The sequence below is a fragment of the Coregonus clupeaformis genome, unplaced genomic scaffold (genome assembly GCF_020615455.1).
Source record: "Coregonus clupeaformis isolate EN_2021a unplaced genomic scaffold, ASM2061545v1 scaf2573, whole genome shotgun sequence".
Lineage (NCBI taxonomy): Eukaryota > Metazoa > Chordata > Actinopteri > Salmoniformes > Salmonidae > Coregonus > Coregonus clupeaformis.
The window spans coordinates 46,747-65,994 of NW_025536027.1; the positions used below are offsets into that span (position 1 = coordinate 46,747).

The 19,248-nt window shown below is 41.0% G+C and overlaps 7 non-coding genes across 7 annotated transcripts; all 7 read left to right on the plus strand.

Moving 5' to 3' along the window:
* Positions 1-3,059: 3,059 nt before the first annotated feature.
* On the plus strand, positions 3,060-3,132 carry trnam-cau. The gene has a single exon. It is a non-coding gene; the product is annotated as a tRNA-Met (tRNA).
* A 2,381-nt stretch (positions 3,133-5,513) lies between these two features.
* On the plus strand, positions 5,514-5,586 carry trnam-cau. The gene has a single exon. It is a non-coding gene; the product is annotated as a tRNA-Met (tRNA).
* Positions 5,587-8,215: 2,629 nt separating this feature from the next.
* Positions 8,216-8,288, plus strand: trnam-cau. The gene has a single exon. It is a non-coding gene; the product is annotated as a tRNA-Thr (tRNA).
* Positions 8,289-10,658: 2,370 nt separating this feature from the next.
* trnam-cau lies at positions 10,659-10,731 on the plus strand. The gene has a single exon. It is a non-coding gene; the product is annotated as a tRNA-Met (tRNA).
* Positions 10,732-12,326: 1,595 nt separating this feature from the next.
* trnam-cau lies at positions 12,327-12,399 on the plus strand. The gene has a single exon. It is a non-coding gene; the product is annotated as a tRNA-Met (tRNA).
* A 1,648-nt stretch (positions 12,400-14,047) lies between these two features.
* trnam-cau lies at positions 14,048-14,120 on the plus strand. The gene has a single exon. It is a non-coding gene; the product is annotated as a tRNA-Met (tRNA).
* Positions 14,121-17,717: 3,597 nt separating this feature from the next.
* Positions 17,718-17,790, plus strand: trnam-cau. Its single transcript has one exon. It is a non-coding gene; the product is annotated as a tRNA-Met (tRNA).
* The last annotated feature ends 1,458 nt before the right edge of the window (positions 17,791-19,248 follow it).

Consider the following 19,248-nt stretch of genomic DNA (forward strand, 5'->3'; position numbering starts at 1 on the left):
GGGGCAGTATTGATTTTAAAATGAAGGTTTTGGCTGAAGATGAAAACCAGGTATCACTATTCATTTCTCTGGGACTTTGGATATTCAGACAATACGTGTCTTTTTGGGACAGTTGATATCACATCAATAAAGGAGTTTGCTGAAGATGACAACCATTTATAAATATTTATTTCTTTGGATATTCAGACAATACCTTCATTTTTGGGACAGCGGATATCACTTCAGTGACATTATCTGAAGATTGTTATCAATATTTGTTTATCTTGACTCTGAAGGTCGTGAGTTCGATCCTCACACGGGGCAGCAGATTTTTAAAATGAAGGTGCTGGCTCAAGATGAAATCCAGGTATCAATGTTCATTTCTCTGGGAGTTTGGATATTCAGACAATACGTGTCTTCTTGGCACAGTGGATACCACTTCAGTGACATTATCTGGAGATTGTTATCAATATTTTTTTATCTTGACTTTTGGTCATTAAGTGCCTCGTTGGCGCAGTAGGTATCGCTTCAGTCTCATAATCTGAAGGTAGTGAGTTCGATCATCACACGGGGCAGCAGAGTTCTTAAAATGAAGGTGTTGGCTGAAGATGACAACCATTTATAAATATTTATTTCTTTGGATATTCAGACAATACCTTCATTTTTGGGACAGTGGATACCACTTCAGTGACATTATCTGAAGATCGTTATAAAAAAAAATTTCTCTTGAGTTTTGGCATTTATTTGCCTCGTTGGCGCAGTAGGTAGTGCGTCAGTCTCATAATCTGAAGGTCGTGAGTTCGATCCTCACACGGGGCAGCAGATTTTTAAAAATGAAGGTGCTGGCTGAAGATGAAAACCAGGTATCAATATTCATTTCTCTGGGACTTTGGATATTCAGACAATACGTGTTTTTTTGGGACAGTTGATACCGCGTCAATAAAGGAGTTGGCTGAATATGACAACCATGTATAAATATTTATTTATTTGGATATTCAGACAATACATGTCTTTATGGCACAGTGGATACCACTATCAGTGACATTATCTGAAGATCTTTATTTAAAAAATGTCTCTTGACTTTAGGCAAGTATGTGCCTCGTTGGCGTAGTAGGTAGCGCGTCAGTCTCATAATCTGAAGGTCGAGAGTTCGATCCTCACACGGGGCAGCAGAGTTCTTAAAATGCAGGAGTTGGCTGAAGATGACAACCATGTATAATTATTTATTTCTTTGGATATTCAGACAATACCTTCATTTTTGGGACAGCGGATACCACTATCAGTGACATTATCTGAAGATCTTTATAAAAAAAAATGTCTCTTGACGTTTGGCATGTATGTGCCTCGTTGGCGCAGTAGGTAGCCCGTCAGTCTCATAATCTGAAGGTCGTGAGTTCGATCCTCACACGGGGCAGCAGAGTTTTAAAAATGAAGGTGTTGGCTAAAGATGAAAACCAGGTATCAATGTTCATTTCTCTGGGAGTTTGGATATTCAGACAATACGTGTCATTTTGGGACAGTTGATACCACATCAGTGTCATAACCTGAAGGTTGTTATCAATAGTTTGTCCTGTTGAATAGTGGTCGTTATGTGCCTCGTTGGAGCAGTAGATAGCGTGTCAGTCTCATAATCTGAAGGTCGTGAGTTCGATCCTCACACGGGGCAGCAGATTTCTAAAAATAAAGGAGTTGGCTGAAGATGACAACCATGTATAAATATTTATTTCTTTGGATATTCAGACAATACCTTCATTTTTGGGATAGCGGATACCACTTCAGTGACATTATCTGAAGATCTATATAAAAAAAATGTCTCTTGACTTTTGGCATTTATGTTTCTCGTTGGCGCAGTAGGTAGCGCGTCAGTCTCATAATCTGAAGGTTGTGAGTTCGATCCTCAAACGTGGCAGCAGATTTTTTTAAATGAAGGTGCTGGCTCAAGATGAAAACCAGGTATCAATGTTCATTTCTCTGGGACTTTGGATATTCAGACAATACGGGTCTTTTTGGCACAGTGGATACCACTTCAGTGACATTTTCTGGAGATTGTTATCAATATTTTTTTATCTTGACTTTTGGTCATTAAGTGCCTCGTTGGCGCAGTAGGTATCGCGTCAGTCTCATAATCTGAAGGTAGTGAGTTCGATCATCACACGGGGCAGCAGAGTTCTTAAAATGAAGGTGTTGGCTGAAGATGACAACCATTTATAAATATTTATTTCTTTGGATATTCAGACAATACCTTCATTTTTGGGACAGCGGATACCACTTCAGTGACATTATCTGAAGATCTTTATAAAAAAAAATGTCTCTTGACGTTTGGCATGTATGTGCCTAGTTGGCGCAGTAGGTAGCGCGTCAGTCTCATAATCTGAAGGTCGTGAGTTCGATCCTCACACGGGGCAGCAGATTTTTAAAAATGAAGGTGCTGGCTGAAGATGAAAACCAGGTATCAATGTTCATTTCTCTGGGACTTTGGATATTCAGACAATACGTGTCTATTTGGCACAGTGGATACCACTTCAGTGACATTATCTGGAGATTGTTATCAATATTTTTTTATCTTGACTTTTGGTCATTAAGTGCCTCGTTGGCGCAGTAGGTATCGCTTCAGTCGCATAATCTGAAGGTCGTGAGTTCGATCATCACACGGGGCAGCAGAGTTTTAAAAATGAAGGTGTTGGCTGAAGATGAAAACCAGGTATCAATGTTCATTTCTCTGGGAGTTTGGATATTCAGACAATACGTGTCATTTTGGGACAGTTGATACCACATCAGTGTCATAACCTGAAGGTTGTTATCAATAGTTTGTCCTGTTGAATAGTGGTCATTATGTGCCTCGTTGGAGCAGTAGATAGCGTGTCAGTCTCATAATCTGAAGGTCGTGAGTTCGATCCTCACACGGGGCAGCAGATTTTTAAAAATAAAGGAGTTGGCTGAAGATGACAACCATGTATAAATATTTATTTCTTTGGATATTCAGACAATACCTTCATTTTTGGGATAGCGGATACCACTTCAGTGACATTATCTGAAGATCTTTATAAAAAAAAATGTCTCTTGACTTTTGGCATTTATGTGCCTCGTTGGCGCAGTAGGTAGCGCGTCAGTCTCATAATCTGAAGGTTGTGAGTTCGATCCTCACACGGGGCAGCAGAGTTCTTAAAATGAAGGAGTTGGCTGAAGATGACAACCATGTATAAATGTTTATTTCTTTGGATATTCAGACAATACCTTCATTTTTGGGACAGCGGATACCACTTCAGTGACATTATCTGAAGATCTTTATTTAAAAAATGTCTCTTGACTTTAGGCAAGTATATGCCTCGTTGGCGCAGTAGGTAGTGCGTCAGTCTCATAATCTGAAGGTCGTGAGTTCGATCCTCACACGGGGCAGCAGATTTTTAAAAATGAAGGTGCTGGCTGAAGATGAAAACCAGGTATCAATGTTCATTTCTCTGGGACTTTGGATATTCAGACAATATGGGTCATTTTGGCACAGTGGATACCATTTCAGTGACATTATCTGAAGATCTTTATCAAAAAAAATGTCTCTTGACTTTCGGCATTTATGTGCCTCGTTGGCGCAGTAGGTAGCACGTCAGTCTCATAATCTGAAGGTCGTGAGTTCGATCCTCACGGGGCAGTAGAGTTTTAAAAATGAAGGTGTTGGCTGAAGATGAAAACCAGGTATAAATGATAATTTCTCTACGACTTTGGATATTCAGACAATACGTGTCTTTTTGGGACAGTTGATTTATGTGCCTCGTTGCCGCAGAAGGTAGCGCGTCAGTCTCATAATCTGAAGGTCGTGAATTCGATCCTCACACGGGGCAGCAGAGTTCTTAAAATGAAGGACTTGGCTGAAGATGAAAACCAGGTATCAATGTTCATTTCTCTGGGAGTTTGGATATTAATACAATAAGTGTCTTTTCGGCACAGTGGATACAACTTCAGTGACATTATCTGAAGATTGTTTTCAATATTTTTGTATCTTGACTTTAGGTCATTATGTGCCTCGTTGGCGCAGTAGGTAGAGCGTCAGTCTCATAATCTGAAGGTCGTGAGTTCGATCCTCACAGGGCAGCAGATTTTTTAAATGAAGGTGCTGGCTGAAGATGAATACCAGGTAACAATGTTCATTTCTTTCGGATTTTGGATATTTTAGACAATAAGTGTCTATTTGGCACAGTGGATACCACTTCAGTTACATTATCTGAAGATTGTTATCAATATTTTTGTATCTTGACTATTGGTCATTTTGTGCCTTGTTGGCGCAGAATGTAGCGCGTCAGTCTCATAATCTGAAGGTCGTGAGTTCGATCCTCACACGGGGCAGCAGATTTTAAAAAAAGAAGGTGCTGGCTGAAGATGAAAACCAGGTATCAATGTTTATTTCTCTGGGACTATGGATATTCAGACAATACGGGTATTTTTGGCACAGTGGATACCACTTCAGTGACATTATCTGAAGATTTTTATCAATATTTTTGTATCTTGACTATTGCTCATAATGTGCCTAGTTGGCGCAGAAGGTAGCGCGTCAGTCTCATAATCTGAAGGTCGTGAGTTCGATCCTCACACGGGGCAGCAGAGTTCTTAAAATGAAGGAGTTGGCGCAGTAGGTAGCTCGTCAGTCTCATAACCTGAAGGGTGTGAGTTCGATCCTCACACGGGGCAGCAGATTTTTAAAAATGAAGGTGCTGGCTGAAGATGAAAACCAGGTATCAATGTTCATTTCTCTGGGACTTTGGATATTCAGACAATATGGGTGATTTTGGCACAGTGGATACCATTTCAGTGACATTATCTGAAGATCTTTATCAAAAAAATTTATCTTGAATTTTGGCATGTATGTGCCTCGTTGGTGCAGTAGGTGCACTTCAGTCTCATAATCTGAAGGTCGTGAGTTCGATCCTACACGGGGCAGTAGAGTTTTAAAAATGAAGGTGTTGGCTGAAGATGAAAACCAGGTATAAATGTTAATTTCTCTGCGACTTTGGATATTCAGACAATACGTGTCTTTTTGGGACAGTTGATTTATGTGCCTCGTTGGCGCGAAGGTAGGCGTCATAATCTGAAGGTCGTGAGTTCGATCCTCACACGGGGCAGCAGAGTTCTTAAAATGAAGGAGTTGGCTGAAGATGACAACCATGTATAAATATTTATTTCTTTGGATATTCAGACAATATCTTCATTTTTGGGACAGGTGATACCACTTCAGTGACATTATCTGAAGATCTTTATCCCAAAAAAATTATCTTGACCTTTGGAATGTATGTGCCTCGTTGGCGCAGTAGGTAGTGCGTCAGTCTCATAATCTGAAGGTCGTGAGTTTGATCCTCACACGGGGCTGTAGAGTTCTTAAAATGAAGGTGCTGGCTGAAGATGAAAACCAGGTATCAATGTTCATTTCTCTGGGACTTTGGATATTCAGACAATACAAGTCTTCTAGGCACAGTGGATACCACTTCAGTGACATTATCTGAAGATTGTTTTCAATATTTTTGTATCTTGACTTTAGGTCATTATGTGCCTCGTTGGCGCAGTAGGTAGCGCGTCAGTCTCATAATCTGAAGGTCGTGAGTTCGATCCTCACACGGGGCAGCAGATTTTTTAAAATGAAGGTGCTGGCTGAAGATGAATACCAGGTAACAATGTTCATTTCTTTCGGATTTTGGATATTTTAGACAATAAGTGTCTATTTGGCACAGTGGATACCACTTCAGTTACATTATCTGAAGATTGTTATCAATATTTTTGTATCTTGACTATTGGTCATTTTGTGCCTTGTTGGCGCAGAAGGTAGCGCGTCAGTCTCATAATCTGAAGGTCGTGAGTTCGATCCTCACACGGGGCAGCAGAGTTCTTCAAATGAAGGAGTTGGCGCAGTAGGTAGCTCGTCAGTCTCATAATCTGAAGGGGTGTGAGTTCGATCCTCACACGGTGCAGCAGATTTTTAAAAATGAAGGTGCTGGCTGAAGATGAAAACCAGGTATCAATGTTAATTTCTCTGGGTTTTTGGATATTCAGACAATACGGGTGTTTTTGGCACAGTGGATACCACTTCAGTAACATTATCTGAAGATTGTTATCAATATTTTTGTATCTTGACTATTGGTCATTTTGTGCCTCGTTGGCGCAGAAGGTAGTGTATCAGTCTCATAATCTGAAGGTAGTGTGTTCGATCCTCACACGGGGCAGCAGAGTTCTTCAAATGAAGGAGTTGGCTGAAGATGACAACCATGTATAAATATTTATTTCTTTGGATATTCAGACAATACCTTCATTTTTGGGACAGCGGATACCACTTCAGTGACATTATCTGAAGATCTTTATTAAAAAAAAATTGTATTGACCTTTGGCATGTATGTGCCTCGTTGGAGCAGTAGGTAGCTCGTCAGTCTCATAATCTGAAGGACGTGAGTTCGATCCTCACCCGGGCAGCAGATTTTTGAAAATGAAGGTGCTGGCTGAAGATGAAAACCAGGTATCAATGTTCATTTCTCTGGGAGTTTGGATATTCAGACAATACGGGTATTTTTGGCACAGTGGATACCACTTCAGTGACATTATCTGAAGATTGTTATCAATATTTTTGTATCTTGACTATTGGTCATTTTGTGCCTTGTTGGCGCAGAAGGTAGCGCGTCAGTCTCATAATCTGAAGGTCGTGAGTTCGATCCTCTACACGGGGCAGCAGATTTTTAAAAATGAAGGTGTTGGCTGAAGATGACAACCATGTATAAATATTTCTTTCTTTGGATATTCAGACAATACCTTCATTTTTGGGACAGCGGATACCACTTCAGTGACATTATCTGAGATCTTTATTTAAAAATATTCTCTTCACCTTTGGCATGTATGTGCCTCGTTGGCGCAGTAGGTAGCGCGTCAGTCTCATAATCTGAAGGTCATGAGTTCGAATCTCACACGGGGCAGCAGATTTTAAAAAATGAAGGTGTTGGCTGAAGATGAAAACCAGGTCTCAATTTTCATTTCTCTGCGACTTTGGATATTCAGACAATACGTGTCTTTTTGGGACAGTTGATTTACGTGCCTCGTTGGCGCAGTAGTTAGCGTGGCAGTCTCATAATCTGAAGGTCGTGAGTTGGATCCTCACACGGGGCAGTAGATTTTTAAAATGAAGGTGCTGGCTGAAGATGAAAACCAGGGATAAATGATGATTTCTCTGGGACTTTGGATATTCAGACAATACATGTCTTTTTGGGACAGTTGATACCTTCACGTGCCTTGTTGGCGCAGTAGGTAGCAGCGTCAGTCTCATAATCTAAAGGTCGTGAGTTCGATCCGCTACACGGGCAGCAGAGTTCTTAAAATGAAGGTGTTGGCTGAAGATGACAACCATGTATAAATATTTATTTCTTTGGATATTCAGACAATACCTTCATTTTTGGGACAGCGGATACCACTTCAGTGACATTATCTGAAGGTCTTTATAAAAAAAATGTCTCTTGACCTTTGGCATGTATGTGCCTCGTTGGCGCAGTAGGTAGCACGTCAGTCTCATAATCTGAAGGTCGTGAGTTCGATCCTCACACGGGGCAGCAGAGTTTTTAAAATGAAGGTGTTGGCGAGATGAAAACCAGGGATCAATGTTCATTTCTCTGGGAGTTTGGAAATTCAGACAATACATGTCTTTTTGGGACAGTTGATACCACACCAGTGTCATAACCTGAAGGTTTTTGTCAATAGTTTGTCCTGTTGAATAGTGGTCGTTATGTGCCTCGTTGGCGCAGTAGGAAGTACGTCGTCTCATAATCTGAAGGTCGTGAGTTCGATCCTCACACGTGGCAGCAGAGTTCTTAAAATGAAGGACTTGGCTGAAGATGAAAACCAGGTATAAATGTTTATTTGCTTTGGATATTCAGACAATACCTTCTTTTTTGGGACAGCGGATACCACTTCAGTGACATTATCTGAAGATCTTTATCAAAAAAAATGTCTCTTGACTTTTGGCATGTATGTGCCTTGTTGGCGCAAGTAGGTAGCGCGTCAGTCTCATAGTCTGAAGGTCGTGAGTTCAATCCTCACACGGGGCAGCAGAGTTCTTAAAATGAAGGAGTGTTGGCTGAAGATGACAACCAGGTATAAATATTTATTTCTTTGGATATTCAGACAATACCTTCATTTTTGGGACAGCGGATACCACTTCAGTGACATTATCTGAAGATCTTTATCAAAAAAAATGTCTCTTGACTTTTGGCAGTTATGTGCCTCGTTGGCGCAGTAGGTTGCGTGTCAGTCTCGTAATCTGAAGGTCGTGAGTTCAATCCTCACACGGGGCGGCAGAGTTTTGAAAATGAAGGATTGCTGGCTGAAGATGAAAACCAGGTATCAATGTTCATTTCTCTGGGACTTTGGATATTCAGACAATACAGGTTCTTCTTGGCACAGTGGATACCACTTCAGTGACATTATCTGAAGATTGTTATCAATATTTTTGTAACTTGACTTTTGATCATTATGTGCCTCGTTGGCGCAGTAGGTAGTGCGTCAGTCTCATAATCTGAAGGTTGTGAGTTCGATCCTCACACGGGGCAGCAGATTTTTAAAATGAAGGTGCTGGCTCAAGATGAATACCAGGTAACAATGTTCATTTCTTTGGGACTTTGGATATTTCAGACAATAAGGGTCTATTTTGGCACAGTGGATACCACTTCAGTTACATTATCTGAAGATTGTTATCAATATTTTTGTATCTTGACTATTGGTCATTTTGTGCCTTGTTGGCGCAGTAGGTAGCGCGTCAGTCTCATAATCTGAAGGTCGTGAGTTCGATCCTCACGGGGCACAGAGTTCTTCAAATGAAGGGTTGGCGCAGTAGGTAGCTGCGTCAGTCTCATAATCTGAAGGGTGGAGTTCGATCCTCACACGGTGCAGCAGATTTTTAAAAATGAAGGTGCTGGCTGAAGATGAAAACCAGGTATCAATGTTAATTTCTCTGGGATTTTGGATATTCAGACAATACGGGTTTGGTGGATACCACTTCAGTAACTTATCTGAAGTGATCAATATTTTTGTATCTTGACTATTGGTCATTTTGTGCCTCGTTGGCGCAGAAGGTAGTGTGTTCAGTCTCATAATCTGAAGGTCGTGTGTTCGATCCTCACACGGGGCAGCAGAGTTCTTAAAATGAAGGAGTTGGCTGAAGATGACAACCACGTATAAATATTTATTTATTTGGATATTCAGACAATACCTTCATTTTTGGGACAGCGGATACCACTTCAGTGACATTATCTGAAGATCTTTATAAAAAAAAATTGTATTGACCTTTGGCATGTATGTGCCTCGTTGGAGCAGTAGGTAGCGCGTCAGTCTCATAATCTGAAGGTCGTGAGTTCGATCCTCACCCGGGCAGCAGATTTTTGAAAATGAAGGTGCTGGCTGAAGATGAAAACCAGGTATCAATGTTCATTTCTCTGGGAGTTTGGATATTCAGACAATACGGGTATTTTTGGCACAGTGGATACCACTTCAGTGACATTATCTGAAGATTGTTATCAATATTTTTGTATCTTGACTATTGGTCATTTTGTGCCTCGTTGGCGCAGAAGGTAGCGCGTCAGTCTCATAATCTGAAGGTTGTGAGTTCGATCCTCACACGGGGCAGCAGATTTTTAAAAATGAAGGTGTTGGCTGAAGATGACAACCATGTATAAATATTTATTTCTTTGGATATTCAGACAATACCTACATTTTTGGGACAGCGGATACCACTTCAGTGACATTATCTGAAGATCTTTATTTAAAAAATATTCTCTTGACCTTTGGCATGTATCTGCCTCGTTGGCGCAGTAGGTAGCGCGTCAGTCTCATAATCTGAAGGTCGAGTTCGATTCTCACACGGGGCAGCAGATTTTTAAAAAATGAAGGTGTTGGCTGAAGATGAAAACCAGGTATCAATTTTCATTTCTCTGCGACTTTGGATATTCAGACAATACGTGTCTTTTTGGGACAGTTGATTTACGTGCCTCGTTGGCGCGGTAGTTAGCGTGGCAGTCTCGTAATCTGAAGGTCGTGAGTTGGATCCTCACACGGGGCAGTAGATTTTTAAAATGAAGGTGCTGGCTGAAGATGAAAACCAGGGATCAATGTTCATTTCTCTGGGACTTTGGATATTCAGACAATACGGGTCTTTTTGGCACAGTGGATACCACTTCAGTGACATTATCTGAAGATTGTTATCAATATTTTTGTATCTTGACTTTAGGTCATTATGTGCCACGTTGGCGCAGTAGGTAGCGCGTCGGTCTCATAATCTGAATGTTGTGAGTTCGATCCTCACACGGCAGCAGAGTTCTTAAAATGAAGGTGTTGGCTGAAGATGAAAACCAGGTATAAATGATGATTTCTCTGCGACTTTGGATATTCAGACAATACATGTCTTTTTGGGACAGTTGATTTATGTGCCTCGTTGGCGCAGAAGGTAGCGCGTCAGTCTCATAATCTAAAGGTCGTGAGTTCGATCCTCACACGGGGCAGCAGAGTTCTTAAAATGAAGGTGTTGGCTGAAGATGACAACCATGTATAAATATTTATTTCTTTGGATATTCAGACAATACCTTCATTTTTGGGACAGCGGATACCACTTCAGTGACATTATCTGAAGGTCTTTATAAAAAAAAATGTATCTTGACCTTTGGCATGTATGTGCCTCGTTGGCGCAGTAGGTAGCGCGTCAGTCTCATAATCTGAAGGTCGTGAGTTCGATCCTCACACGGGGCAGCAGAGTTCTTAAAATGAAGGAGTTGGCTGAAGATGACAACCATGTATAAATATTTATTTGGACTTTGGATATTCAGACAATACCTTCATTTTTGGGACAGCGGATACCACTTCAGTGACATTATCTGAAGATCTTTATTTAAAAAAATTTATCTTCACCTTTGGCATGTTTGTCCTCGTTGGCGCAGTAGGTAGCGCGTCGGTCTCATAATCTGAAGGTCGTGAGTTCGATCCTCCGCGGCAGCAGAGTTATTAAAATGAAGGTGTTGGCTGAAGATGAAAACCAGGTATAAATGTTAATTTCTCTGCGACTTTGGATATTCAGACAATCGTGTCTTTGGGACAGTTGATTATGTGCCTCGTTGGCGCAGGGGCAGCGTCAGTCTCATAATCTGAAGGTCGTGAGTTCGATCCTCACCGGGCAGCAGATTTTTAAAAATGAAGGTGCTGGCTGAAGATGAAAACCAGGTATCAATGTTCATTTCTCTGGGACTTTGGATATTCAGACAGTATGGGACTTCTTGGCACAGTGGATACCACTTCAGTGACATTATCTGAAGATTGTTATCAATATTTTTGTATCTTGACTTTTTGGTCATTATGTGCCTCGTTGGCGCAGTAGGTAGTGCGTAGTCTCATAATCTGAAGGTCGTGAGTTCGATCCTCACACGGGGCAGCAGATTTTTGAAAATGAAGGTGCTGGCTGAAGATGAAAACCAGATATCAATGTTCATTTCTCTGGGACTTTGGATATTCAGACAATACAGGTCTTTTTGGCACAGTGGATACCACTTCAGTGACATTATCTGAAGATTGTTATCAATATTTTTGTATCTTGACTTTATGTCATTATGTGCCTCGTTAGCGCCAGTAGGTAGCGCGTCAGTCTCATAATCTGAAGGTCGTGAGTTCGATCCTCACACGGGGCAGCAGAGTTCTTAACATGAAGGAGTTGGCTGAAGATGACAACCATGTATAAATATTTATTTCTTTGGATATTCAGACAATACCTTCATTTTTGGGACAGCGGATACCACTTCAGTGACATTATCTGAAGATCGTTATAAAAAAAAATGTCTCTTGGCTTTTGGCATTTATGTGCCTCGTTGGCGCAGTAGGTAGTGCGTCAGTCTCATAATCTGAAGGTTGTGAGTTCGATCCTCACACGGGGCAGCAGATTTTTTAAATGAAGGTGCTGGCTCAAGATGAAAACCAGGTATCAATGTTCATTTCTCTGGGACTTTGGATATTCAGACAATACGTGTATTTTTGGCACAGTGGATACCACTTCAGTGACATTATCTGAAGATTGTTATCAATATTTTTTTATCTTGACTTTTGGACTTTATGTGCCTCTTTGGTGCAGTAGGTAGCGCGTCAGTCTCATAATCTGAAGGTCGTGAGTTCGATCCTCACACGGGGCAGTAGAGTTTTAAAAATGAAGGTGCTAGCTAAAGATGAAAACCATGAATAAATATTTATTTCTTTGGATATTCAGACAATACCTTCCTTTTTGGGACAGCGGATACCACTTCAGTGACATTATCTGAAGATCTTTATAAAAAAAAAATTCTCTTGACGTTTGACATGTATGTGCCTCGTTGGCGCAGTAGGTAGCGCGTCAGTCTCATAATCTGAAGGTCGTGAGTTCGATCCTCACACGGGGCAGCAGATTTTTAAAAATGAAGGTGCTGGCTGAAGATGAAAACTAGGTATCAATGTTCATTTCTCTGGGACTTTGGATATTCAGATAATACGGGTCTTTTTGGCACAGTGGATACCACTTTAGTGACATTATCTGAAGATTGTTATCAATATTTTTGTATCTTGACGTTTGTTCATTTTGTGCCTTGTTGGCGCAGTAGGTAGCGCGTCAGTCTCATAATCTGAAGGTCATGAGTTCGATCCTCACACGGGGCAGCAGAATTCTTAAAATGAAGGAGTTGGCTGAAGATGACAACCATGTATAAATATTTGGATATTCAGACAATACCTTCATTTTTGGGACAGCGGATACCACTTCAGTGACATTATCTGAAGATCTTTATAAAAAAAATGTTTCTTGACCTTTGGCATGTATGTGCCTCGTTGGCGCAGTAGGTAGCGCGTCAGTCTCATAATCTGAAGGTCGTGAGTTCGATCCTCACCGGGCAGCAGATTTTTGAAAATGAAGGTGCTGGCTGAAGATGAAAACCAGGTATCAATGTTCATTTCTCTGGGACTTTGGATATTCAGACAATGCGGGTATTTTTGGCACAGTGGATACCACTTCAGTGACATTATCTGAAGATTGTTATCAATATTTTTGTATCTTGACTTTTGGTCATTTTGTGCCTCGTTGGCGCATGAAGGTAGCGCGTCAGTCTCATAATCTGAAGGTCGTGAGTTCGATCCTCACACGGGGCAGCAGAGTTCTTAAAATGAAGGAGTTGGCTGAAGATGACAACCATGTATAAATATTTATTTCTTTGGATATTCAGACAATACCTTCATTTTTGGGACAGCGGATACCACTTCAGTGACATTATCTGAAGATCTTTATTAAAAAAAATTCTCTTGACCTTTGGCATGTATGTGCCTCGTTGGCGCAGTAGGTAGCGCGTCAGTCTCATAATCTGAAGGTCGTAAGTTCGATCCTCACACGGGGCAGCAGATTTTTAAAAATGAAGGTGCTGGCTGAAGATGAAAACCAGGTATCAATGTTCATTTCTCTGGGACTTTGGATATTCAGACAATATGGGTCTTTTTGGCACGTGGATACCATTTTCAGTGACATTATCTGAAGATCTTTATCCAAAAAAAACTCTTGACTTTTGGCATGTATGTGCCTCGTTGGCGCAGTAGGTAGCGCGTCAGTCTCATAATCTGAAGGTCGTGAGTTCGATCCTCACACAGGGCAGCAGATTTTTAAAAATGAAGGTGCTGGCTGAAGATGAAAACCAGGTATCAATGTTCATTTCTCTGGGACTTTGGATATTCAGACAATACGAGTCTTTTTGGGACAGTGGATACCACTTCAGTGACATTATCTGAAGTTGTTATCAATATTTGTATCTTGCTATTGGTCATAATGTGCCTCGTTGGCGCAGAGGTAGACGCGTCAGCTCAAATCTGAAGGTTGTGAGTTCGATCCTACCCGGGGCAGCAGAGTTCTTAAAATGAAGGAGTTGGCTGAAGATGACAACCATGTATAAATATTTATTTCTTTGGATATTCAGACAATACCTTCATTTTTGGGACAGCGGATACCACTTCAGTGACATTATCTGAAGATCTTTATTTTAAAAAAAATTCTCTTGACCTTTGGCATGTATGTGCCTCGTTGGCGCAGTAGGTAGCGCGTCAGTCTCATAATCTGAAGGTTGTGAGTTCGATCCTCACACGGGGCAGCAGATTTTTAAAAATGAAGGTGCTGGCTGAAGATGAAAACCAGGTATCAATGTTCATTTCTCTGGGACTTTGGATATTCAGACAATATGGGTCTTTTTGGCACAGTGGATACCATTTCAGTGACATTATCTGAAGATTGTTATCAATATTTTTGTATCTTGACTATTGGTCATTTTGTGCCTCGTTGGCGCAGAAGGTAGCGCGTCAGTCTCATAATCTGAAGGTCGTGAGTTCGATCCTCACACGGGGCAGCAGAGTTCTTAAAATGAAGGAGTTGGCTGAAGATGACAACCATGTATAAATATTTATTTCTTTGGATATTCAGACAATACCTTCATTTTTGGGACAGTGGATACCACTTCAGTGACATTATCTGAAGATCTTTATTTTAAAAAAAAAATTTTGACCATTGGCATGTATGTGCCTCGTTTGCGCAGTAGGAACGGCGTCAGTCTCATAATCTGAAGGTCGTGAGTTTGATCCTCACACGAGGCAGCAGATTTTTAAAAATGAAGGTGCTGGCTGAAGATGAAAACCAGGTATCAATGTTCATTTCTCTGGGACTTTGGATATTCAGACAATACGTGTCTTTTTGGGACAGGGATACCATTTCAGTGACATTATCTGAAGATCTTTATCCAAAAAAATTCTCTTGACTTTTGGCATGTATGTGCCTCGTTGGCGCGTAGGTAGGCGTCAGTCTCATAATCTGAAGGTCGTGAGTTCGATCCTCACACGGGGCAGCAGTATTTTTAAAAATGAAGGTGCTGGCTGAAGATGAAAACCAGGTATCAATGTTCATTTCTCTGGGACTTTGGATATTCAGACAATATCGTCTTTTTTGGCACAGTGGATACCACTTCAGTGACATTATCTGAAGATTGTTATCAATATTTTTGTATCTTGACTATTGGTCATTTTGTGCCTCGTTGGCGCAGAAGGTAGCGCGTCAGTCTCATAATCTGAAGGTCGTGAGTTCGATCCTCACCCGGGGCAGCAGATTTTTAAAAATGAAGGTGCTGGCTGAAGATGAAAACCAGGTATCAATGTTAATTTCTCTTGGACTTTGGATATTCAGACAATACGGGTATTTTTGGCACAGTGGATACCACTTCAGTGACATTATCTGAAGATTGTTATCAATATTTTTGTATCTTGACTATTGGTCATTTTGTGCCTCGTTGGCGCAGAAGGTAGTGTGTCAGTCTCATAATCTGAAGGTCGTGAGTTCGATCCTCACACGGGGCAGCAGAGTTCTTAAAATGAAGGAGTTGGCTGAAGATGACAACCATGTATAAATATTTATTTCTTTGGATATTCAGACAATACCTTCATTTTTGGGACAGCGGATACCACTTCAGTGACATTATCTGAAGATCTTTATTTTTAAAAAATTCTCTTGACCTTTGGCATGTATGTGCCTCGTTGGCGCAGTAGGAACAGCGTCAGTCTCATAATCTGAAGGTCGTGAGTTCGATCCTCACACGGGGCAGCAGATTTTTAAAAATGAAGGTGCTGGCTGAAGATGAAAACCAGGTATCAATGTTCATTTCTCTGGGACTTTGGATATTCAGACAATATGGGTCTTTTTGGCACAGTGGATACCATTTCAGTGACATTATCTGAAGATCTTTATCAAAAAAATGTCTCTTGACTTTTTGGCATTTGCCGTTGGCGCAGTGGTGCGCGTCAGTCTCATAATCTGAAGGTCGTGGGTTGATCCTCACGGGGCAGCAGATTTTTTAAAATGACGGTGCTGGCTGAAGATGAAAACCTGGTATCAATGTTCATTTCTCTGGGACTTTGGATATTCAGACAATACAAGTCTTTTTGGCACAGTGGATACCATTTCAGTGACATTATCTGAAGATTGTTATCAATATTTTTGTATCTTGACTATTGGTCATTTTGTGCCTCGTTGGCGCAGAAGGTAGCGCGTCAGTCTCATAATCTGAAGGTCGTGAGTTCGATCCTCACACGGGGCAGCAGAGTTCTTAAAATGAAGGAGTTTGCTGAAGATGACAACCGTGTATAAATATTTATTTCTTTGGATATTCAGACAATACCTTCATTTTTGGGACAGCGGATACCACGTCAGTGACATTATCTGAAGATCTTTATCAAAAAATTTTTATCTTGACCTTTGGCATGTATGTGCCTCGTTGGCGCAGAAGGTAGCGCGTCAGTCTCATAATCTGAAGGTCGTGAGTTCGATCCTCACCCGGGGCAGCAGATTTTTAAAAATGAAGGTGCTGGCTGAAGATGAAAACCAGATATCAATGTTAATTTCTCTTGGACTTTGGATATTCAGACAATACGGGTCTTATTGGCGTGGATACCACTTCTGACATTATCTGAGTTGTTATCAATATTTTTGTATCTTGACTATTGGTCATTTTGTGCCTCGTTGGCGCAGAAGGTAGCGCGTCAGTCTCATAATCTGAAGGTCGTGAGTTCAATCCTCACACGGGGCAGTAGAGTTTTAAAAATGAAGGTGTTGGCTGAAGATGAAAACCAGGTATCAATGTTAATTTCTCTTGGACTTTGGATATTCAGACAATACGGGTACTGAAGATCTTTATCAAAAAAAATGTCTCTTGACTTTTGGCATGTATGTGCCACGTTGGTGCAGTAGGTAGTGCGTCAGTCTCATAATCTGAAGGTCGTGAGTTCGATCCTCACACGGGGCAGCAGATTTTTAAAAATGACGGTGCTGGCTGAAGATGAAAACCTGGTATCAATGTTCATTTCTCTGGGACTTTGGATATTCAGACAATACAAGTCTTTTTGGCACAGTGGATACCATTTCAGAAACATTATCTGAGGTGTTTCAATATTTTTGTATCTTGACTATTGGTCTTTTGTGCCTCGTTGGCGCAGTAGGTGGCGCGTCAGCTCTAATCTGAGGGTCGTGAGTTCGATCCTCCGGGCAACAGAGTTCTTAAAATGAAGGGTTTGCTGAAGATGACAACCATGTATAAATATTTATTTCTTTGGATATTCAGACAATACCTTCATTTTTGGGACAGCGGATACCACGTCAGTGACATTATCTGAAGATCTTTATCAAAAAAAATGTATCTTGACCTTTGGCATGTATGTGCCTCGTTGGCGCAGAAGGTAGCGCGTCAGTCTCATAATCTGAAGGTCGTGAGTTTGATCCTCACACGGGGCAGCAGATTTTTTAAAATGAAGGTGCTGGCTCAAGATGAAAACCAGATATCAATGTTAATTTCTCTTGGACTTTGGATATTCAGACAATACGGTTATTATTGGCACAGTGGATACCACTTCAGTGACATTATCTGAAGATTGTTATCAATATTTTTGTATCTTGACTTTTGGTCATTTTGTGCCTCGTTGGCGCAGAGGTAGCCGCGTCAGTCTCATAATCTGAAGGTGGTGGGTTCAATCCTCGCGGGGGCAGCAGAGTTCTTAAAATGAAGGAGTTGGCTGAAGATGACAACCATGTATAAATATTTATTTCTTTGGATATTCAGACAATACCTTCATTTTTGGGACAGCGGATACCACTTCAGTGACATTATCTGAAGATCTTTATTTTAAAAAATTCTCTTGACCTTTGGCATCTATGTGCCTCGTTGGCGCAGTAGGTAGCGCGTCAGTCTCATAATCTGAAGGTCGTGAGTTCGATCCTCACACGGGGCAGCAGATTTTTAAAAATGAAGGTGCTGGCTGAAGATGAAAACCAGGTATCAATGTTCATTTCTCTGGGACTTTGGATATTCAGACAATATGGGTCTTTTTGGCACAGTGGATACCATTTCAGTGACATTATCTGAAGATTGTTATCAATATTTTTGTATCTTGACTATTGGTCATTTTGTGCCTCGTTGGCGCAGTAGGTAGGGCGTCAGTCTCATAATCTGAAGGTCGTGATCGGGCAGGAGTTCTTAAAATGAAGGAGTTGGCTGAAGATGAAAAACCAGATATCAATGTTAATTTCTCTTGGACTTTGGATATTCAGACAATACCGTTCATTTTTGGCACAGTGGATACCACTTCAGTGACATTATCTGAAGATTTTATCAATATTTTTGTATCTTGACTATTGGTCATTTTGTGCCTGCGTTGGCGCAGAAGGTAGCGCGTCAGTCTCATAATCTAAAAGGTCGTGAGTTCAATCCTCACGGGGCAGTAGAGTTTTTAAAAATGAAGGTGTTGGCTGAAGATGAAAACCAGGTATCAATGTTAATTTCTCTTGGACTTTGGATATTCAGACAATGGTTTGGCGGCTGAAGACTTTTAAATGTCTCTTGATTTTGGCATGTATGTGCCTCGTTGGCGCGTGGTAGTGCGTCAGTCTCATAATCTGAAGGTCGTGAGTTCGATCCTCACACGGGGCAGCAGATTTTTAAAAATGAAGGTGCTGGCTGAGATGAAAACCTGGTATCAATGTTCATTTCTCTGGGACTTTGGATATTCAGACAATACAAGTCTTTTTTGGCACAGTGGATACCACTTCAGAAACATTATCTGAAGATTGTTATCAATATTTTTGTATCTTGATATTGGTCATTTTGTGCCTCGTTGGCGAGAAGGTGGCGCGTCAGTCTCTCATAATCTGAGGGTCGTGAGTTCGATCCTCGCACGGGGCAGCAGAGTTCTTAAAATGAAGGAGTTTGCTGAAGGTGACAACCATGTATAAATATTTATTTCTTTGGATATTCCGACAATACCTTCATTTTTGGGACGCGGATACCACGTCAGTGACATTATCTGGTCTTTATCAAAAAAATTTCATCTTGACCTTTGGCATGTATGTGCCGCGTTGGCGCAGTGGTAGGCGTCAGTCCATAATCTGAAGGTCGTGAGTTCATCCTCACGGGGCAGCAGAGTTTTTAAAATGACGGTGCTGGCTGAAGATGAAAACCTGGTATCAATGTTCATTTCTCTGGGACTTTGGATATTCAGACAATACAAGTCTTTTTGGCACAGTGGATACCATTTCAGAAACATTATCTGAAGATTGTTATCAATATTTTTGTATCTTGACTATTGGTCATTTTGTGCCTCGTTGGCGCCGAAGGTGGGGCGTCAGTCTCATAATCTGAAGGTCGTGAGTTCGATCCTCACACGGGGCAGCAAAGTTCTTTAAAATGAAGG